We start from the raw sequence: 5,599 nt of genomic DNA on the forward strand, positions 1-5,599 counted from the left end.
TTTACTAGCCCAACTTAGACTTAAGTATTTGGAATAAAAAAGTGTTGAAATATTCACAGATTTACATGTTAAATAATAATTAATTTGTATTTAATTATATATATAACTTTATTGTCAAAAATGAGTAACTAATGAGATTCTTGCCGGGTCCTCTCGGTAGAAACTAAATTGTAAAATGATTAAAATGTGCTCGCAAAAGTGCTTCAATAAAGTAAACTTTGCCTTAATTGTTTTGCATTATAAGCTGTCATCTATAACTGTCATCTTAGCAACGAGGCAGTCAATATTGAATGCTAAATCCTCAACGAGAACACCCCCGTACACTCCTCCATGACGCACTGTGATCACGTACGGGGATGACGATTCAAAGAATTGTGTTTGTAAAAATAATGTATTACTTGAAACAATAAAAAACATATATGTACATAATATGTTAGTATCCCACTGTTGGGAAACGGGAAGATTCAATATATCTATACTTAAAGGAAATAATCGGAAATAATAACGAAATAATCCAGTGACGTTTGGCCACACACACACATACATAAATACCTAACTTTTCTATTTACTTATTTAGTACCAAAATGTTTTAAATAATTGTATATTTTGACACTTGTTATAAAGAAAGGAACCTTCTAGTACAAGTGATATTGTACTGAGCCAGGAGCAATTTATACTAATATTATAAATGCGAAAGAAACTCCTTCTGTCTGTTACGTTCTCAAGGCTAATATCTGTAATAAGGCTAATATTTATATATATAAGGTTCAAAAGGCACTGTGTAACAAACAGCATGGCTTTGTAAAAAATCGTTCCACTACATCAAATTTGGTAGAATATAAGAACTATATTTGCAACACTTTTGCGAAATGTGGACAAACGGACTCGATATATACTGACTTCTCAAAAGCGTTTGACAAGGTAAACCACATTTTGCTCTGTCGCAAACTAAAAGCATACGGAATCCATGGCTCCTTATTAAGATGGGTAGAATCATACCTAGACAGGAGAACACAATTAGTTGCAATCAAAGGGTACACTTCCTCCCCCGCAACAATTACATCTGGGGTACCACAGGGGTCGAACCTTGGACCTTTATTTTTCATAATATTTATTAATGACCTAGCTAAAGAGTTGTCGTGTCAATTTTTACTATACGCCGATGATCTTAAAATGTATTCTTCGATTAATAACGTCAATGAAGCTATATCTCTTCAAAAGGACTTAGATACTCTTTCCAGATGGTGCACTAATAATCATATGACGCTAAATATAGAAAAGTGCTTTGTAATAAGTTTTACACTGAAAAGATCGAAAAAAGTACTTTTTGATTACACTATAAACGAAAACATACTTTCACGCAAATCCACCGCAAAAGACCTGGGAGTAATATTTGACGAAAAACTCTCTTTTAGGGATCATTACGAGTACATAATTAACAAGAGTAACAGATTGTGTGGATTCATAAGCAGGTGCACTAAAAGTTTTAAAAGGCCTAAAACTACTATACATCTTTACTGTTCCATAGTTCGCAGTATTTTAGAATATAACTCGGTTATATGGTCACCTAACTATGCCACTCACTGTGAAAAGATAGAAGCCGTACAGAAAAGGTTTTTACGATTGCTCAGTTTTCGCTATCAGTACGGACGTAAACTCGAATGCTACAATGACAGGCTTAGTCATTTTAAATTGCAAACACTAGAAATGCGTCGTGACTGCAATAACTTAGTATATTTGCATAAAATAATACACGGTGTTATTGATTCACCCTTGCTTTTAAGATCCATCAACATAAACACTAACTTTAAATACCGACACCCTAGAATATTTACCCTGGACGCATACAATAACAACATATCATATCATAATCCTATCGGTCGTATGTGTCGCGCATATAACAAAATTTTTCTCGAAAAAGACGCGAATGATGGTATTGACATTTTCAACAATAACATAAATCTATTTAGAAAACAATTGGTTTCAATATTTTCAATTAACAACTAATAATAGTGATGAAATCTATTTTCTTATTCATTATTTAGTTCCTCATTTCAACATTTCATAATTTCATTTTATTTTTCATTGTCATAACTTGTTCATATTTTTCTGTATAATTTTTTCTTTTCATTTATTGTAAACGTTTTTTGTAAAGTGTACAATGTATTCTCAAGTGCTGATGTTATTCGATTTTTATAAGTGAAATATTTCGTCTACAATCTGTGTTCACATAGTTGTTGGGTTATAACTTAGCTTGCTTATAATGTTTACTTATATATTAAATGTGTCTTTAGTTATAATCTGTTTTGTGGACCATAAATAAATAAATAAATAAATAAATTCCTAGGTTGGGCCAGTAAAAACTTAATGGGTTTTTTCGTCAGAAAATTCAAAAAGCTCGGAGTTTGGAAGTTGGAAGTATATACACTCCCGTGCCTCGGAAAGCACGTAAAGCCATTGGTCCTGCACCTAATCTCTTTCCGGTCGTGTCGGATTGCCGTCCCATCGGATTATGAGAGTTAGGGAATAAAGATTGCATCTGTGTTTTCGCACACACTTGTGCACTATATATCTCCTGCGTAGTTGGCTAATCTCTCTTGAGATTGGCCGCTGTGGCCGAAGTCGGTCTGGAGGACATTACTACCGTTTATTATCAAAACGCAAGATAATTTCTATTAAGCCATCACTTGGTGGTGTTTATCTAACCTTTAACCATAATACATATACGTGATGGACTCAAAACACCACCTCTTGGGGTAACTCTGACAATGGTAGCCTTATTCACCAATCATTATAATTCTCATATAAGTCAAAACATACATACACAATAATTAATTAAGCGCAGCAGGCGTTGTGTTGTTTGTATGTCGTTTTTTCCATATTACACGTTACAAAGATGGCGCCGGGCGATTTATTAAAGGGATTTACGAATAATTATATGACAACTATGTTTATGGAAAATATTAAACTTTGCTTCAATGGCTGCGTGTGGTCTCTACGTAGATTTATAATGTGTAATTGTTTTATTTAATTTTTATGTTAATATTGATACGTTCGAACTTTGAACTGTATTTTCGGAATCAAATGTTTTGGGTTTGAAATCTCGGGAGAATTGAAAGTGATTTCGTTTCATGATGTTGGTGGTGTTAAGCACCGTGCCTCGGATTGCACGTAAATCACGTGCTGAGTGCTTAATCCTCGATGTGAACCATAAGTCGATATACGAGTTAAATAAAAGGTTGTAAAAGTTATGGTGTTTCTTATGTTGAAGTAAGTAGTCCGTAAATGTCCCACTGCTGGGCTATACCCTTTTGAGGAGGCTTAGAGCTTAACACCACGCAGCTTCAATGCGAGCTTTTCTTGCGACAGGTTTCCTCGCGATGTTTTTCTTCATCCCCAAACACGAGATATATAAATAAAAAATAAGCTCATGAAAATTTAGTACTTCTCGATCCAAGAACCTTCGTTTACGATTCTCGAGTTCTTACCACTGAGCCATCTCTTTTAATGGGTAATTATTATAGAATGGGTTTTTTTTGTTAACGCATTAACCGCATTGGTTATTGTATTAAAACGATGAGTCTTAGTAATATTGACGACTAGAGTTACCATTAGTCATTATTACTAATACTGCCAATTGTATTATATTCTGAATTCGAATCCCGGGTCAAACCAATAAAATTGACTAGATTTTTATTTCAAGAAATTCTCAGTTAACATTATCACACTCCCGTGCCTTAGAGTACGTCGAGTCGTGGATCGATCTCTAATCGTATCGGATTGCCGATCAAATTATGAGAATGAAAAAATAATGAGTATTAATTGTCTGTTTGTATGTGCTTAGTTCAAGTCAGATATATTTCTGGAATAATACATTAGAATTCATTACAAAATATGACATAAAAAATAATTTTTAGTTGTAATGTGATTAGTTAAACTTTGCTGTGTCTTCTGAAGTATCTTTGAAGGATAAGATCAGAAATGAGATTATCCGGAAAAGAACCGGAGTCACCGACATAGCTTGCAAAATTAGCAGGCTGAAGTAGCAGTGGGCTGGTCACGTATGTCGTAGGACCGATGGCCGTTGGAGCAGACGAGTCCTAGAGTGGAGACCGCGAATCGGCAAGCGCAGCGTAGGGCGCCCTCCAGCCAGGTGGACCGACAACCTTAAGAAGGTGACTGGCACCAACTGGATGCGGAAGGCGGAGGACAGGGATCTTTGGCGCACCTTGGGAGAGGCCTATGTCCAGCAGTGGACAACGATTGGCTGTTGATTGAATGAGAGAAAGAGCGAAATAAGTGTTTAACTATACAGCCGCTAATCAGCGTCTTTATAAAGATCGTAAGTGCCCGTTAAAATTAATATCAAAATTTTAAAAATGGAACTTTGATATCCCTGTATCTAATAATATGAATTATAAGTTTTGTTACATTTCATAAATATTATGATCAGAAATATAATGGTTCTTTTTTTAAGGTAAGTGAATTAAACAAAATGCCAGTAAAAATAAAACACAATAATAATGTGTAATACAAAAATGGAACTAAAGACGCAATTAGCAAAACTCGTAAAAGGCATCAAATATTTAAATTAAAAAAATATTAAATTACTTTATAAATTTCAAAATTTGAATTTCGAATAATAAACTTCTATGAAGAAAATAAATGTAGACGAAATATAGTTGGCTGGTATATAATTTGAATTTGGAATATATTTTCAATACGAGTCAATGACGAACATATGACTAACCGTCGATTGTAAGTTTTTCAATGACTAAGTTTACGATACGGTCATTTTAGCGATTTAGCACCATGTCGTTGTACTTCGTTTTTTATTTATGTGCAGCGTCAGAGAAACGTGTTGTTATGTTGATTTGACAAGGTTGTATTTGTAATGGAGAATTATTATGTATGGATTTTTTATTATATAACAGAACATGGAGAAGCAAATCTTGATATTTTTTGTAAAACACATTAAATACATGTAATATGAAAATTACCTGTCATAGTTATATTTGTCAATATTATATAAAATATAAACATTTTAACTGATCCAATCAAATGTATTTATAGAGCAAGTTTTTAAATTATGCCGAAAGATAAAAATTAAATATTCCTTAAAAATATATAATTTTATCTACATTTATATATTATAATACTTTTTCAAATTGTTTTCCATCTCCCGTATGGTCTAGTGGCTAGGATACCTGGCTTTCACCCAGGAGGCTCGGGTTCGATTCCCGGTACGGGAAAGCTATTTTTTGCAATTTTTTTTAATAGTAAGTTTTTTTTAATTCAAACATATATTATTTTTTATAAACTTACTATTAATAATATTTTATGATTGAAAACTAATTTATTTGCGATATATCCTTTGAGAGTACTTATTTATTAAAATAATTTTTAATTATACCCAAAAAAATTTTTTTAATTATATAATAAAATATATTTTTTTATTATGCAAATTTGTCGCGTTAAGACAGACAGACGTGGCAGGGGGATTTTGTTTCATAATATGTAGTGATTATTCACAGACTATATAACATTATAAATTCCTAACATAAAATATTTTTATTTATTTTATTACTGGTCATATAAC

At 32.8% G+C, this 5,599-nt stretch overlaps 1 non-coding gene across 1 annotated transcript; it reads left to right on the forward strand.

Annotated features, from left to right (window-relative positions):
* The first annotated feature begins 5,180 nt into the window (after window positions 1–5,180).
* On the forward strand, window positions 5,181–5,252 carry Trnae-uuc (transfer RNA glutamic acid (anticodon UUC)). The gene has a single exon. It is a non-coding gene; the product is annotated as a tRNA-Glu (tRNA).
* The last annotated feature ends 347 nt before the right edge of the window (window positions 5,253–5,599 follow it).

The sequence above is a fragment of the Nymphalis io genome, chromosome 28 (genome assembly GCF_905147045.1).
Source record: "Nymphalis io chromosome 28, ilAglIoxx1.1, whole genome shotgun sequence".
Classification (NCBI taxonomy): domain Eukaryota; kingdom Metazoa; phylum Arthropoda; class Insecta; order Lepidoptera; family Nymphalidae; genus Nymphalis; species Nymphalis io.